Genomic DNA, 1,831 nt, shown 5'->3' on the forward strand with positions numbered 1-1,831 from the left:
AGATGAAGAAACTGAAGCTTAGAAACACTAAGTGAGTTGCCCAGGATTTGCATCCGAGTCTGTGAGTTTGTTGTCAGAGCATAACCTCCTTCAGGGCAAGGACCTCGCCCTGTTCCCACTGTCTCCCATCACACAACACAATGTCCTGGCACATACAGGCTTCCGGTGGAGAATGAATGAATGAATGATGACCCCAGAGCCTGAACTCTTACCCCTCCCACTGTCCTGCCCTTTAGGGAGGCTAGTCTGCTTCAGTTCCTGCTACAACCACTACAGTCTGGGGTGGCCTGGAACAGCTCAAAGCCCTGCTGGAGCGAGGAATTCATCAAAACAGGCAGGCGCTCCAGCATTCCCTGCTCCATCAGTGACCCTCCAACCACCCTCGCCCCTGGCTAGCTGGTGGGATCTCACAAGAGGAGTCGACCGCCGCTGAGCCTGCTTCTCCCTGGGAACTTACAGGTGAAGCGAGAGGGTCACAGCTGGCAGAGTACTAGCCAGATGGCGGGGGGCGCAGAATGTTGGAATGGCTCTCTGCCCTGGGGCTCATCCTTTTTCCTCTCTGTATGTTTGGGCCCTTCCCCAGGGCACATTACCAGACAGATAGCTGGTACCCCCAGGGGAACTTGAACTCACCTGCCAAAATAATTAGACACCTGAGAAGTGCAACTACTATAAACAAAAGGCAACAATCAAGGCACCTATGCCATCTGAGGCAGAATTATTGAAGTAGATGGACCAGGATTTTAAAGTAAAGCATAATAATTATACATAACGAGGTAAAGGAAGAAATACGTGAAATAGCATAAGAACAAGAAGTCATAGGCTCTTCCCTTTTTCGGCCATCACTAAAGTAACTGCAACCAAAATGAAATTCAGTCCCTTTGAGACTTCTGGCTGGAGTAAGAACCGTAAAAGGCATTTCAATGCACCTTCCCACATTTGCAGCAAGATTATGTCTTCCAAAGAGCTGACACAGAAATACAGTGTTCACTCCATGCCCATCCATAAGAATGATGAAGCTCAAGTTGTGCAAGGATGCTATAAAGGTCAGCAAACTGGCAAAGTGGTCCAAGTTTACAGGGTGAAATGTGTTGTCTATGCTCATGCAGCAGGAGAAGGCTAGCGGCTAAAAATGGACAAAGACCTCAAAAAGATCCTTGAACAGAAAGCCAAGTCTTGCCAAGTGGGAAAGGAAAAGGGCAGATATAAAGAAAAAACAATTGAGAAGATGCAGAAATAAAGTGATCTTAAAAAAACTGCTGGTAGATAGGATGAACAGATTGAGACTTAACCACACAGCAGCAGGGAAAGGTAAAGAAACAACAAATAAAAAAAGAAAAGCTGAGTGACATGGAGAGTAGAAGTGGGAGTCCCAAAAGGAAAGAAAAATAAAGATGGAGACAGGGATAAAAAAGTGAAGAAATAATAGAGATTAAAAGGTCCAAAATTAAAGAAAAGTGAATGAATGCAGATTCATTCTGAGAAAGGGCTCACAGAGTAACCAACAGCAGAAAAGAGTAAGGAAAAGTCCCCGCACAGGTGTAGTGGTGAAGGTAAGAATGTGAAAGACAAAGGGGAAGAGCACAGAGAAATAACAGGTCACTTGCAAAGGAAGGAGAGTCAGGCATTGTTACATTCTCAGAGACACCTGATAAAGGAAGTCAAGGAAGTAATGTCACTAAGAATCTCGAAAGAAAAGAACTCTTTCAATCCAGAATTTTCAAGCCAGCCAAATTGTCATCCAAACATGAGGTCATAACAAAAATATTCTTAGGCAAATAAAGCCTCAGAAGGTGCAATACACAAAGACCCACATTGAAAATACTCTTCA

General features: G+C 44.6%; 1 pseudogene; it reads left to right on the top strand.

Moving 5' to 3' along the window:
- The first annotated feature begins 865 nt into the window (after positions 1–865).
- On the top strand, positions 866–1,240 carry LOC105815676 (annotated as a pseudogene).
- The last annotated feature ends 591 nt before the right edge of the window (positions 1,241–1,831 follow it).

The sequence above is a fragment of the Propithecus coquereli genome, unplaced genomic scaffold (assembly GCF_000956105.1).
Source record: "Propithecus coquereli isolate 6110/MARCELLA unplaced genomic scaffold, Pcoq_1.0 Scaffold341, whole genome shotgun sequence".
In the NCBI taxonomy this organism is placed as follows: domain Eukaryota; kingdom Metazoa; phylum Chordata; class Mammalia; order Primates; family Indriidae; genus Propithecus; species Propithecus coquereli.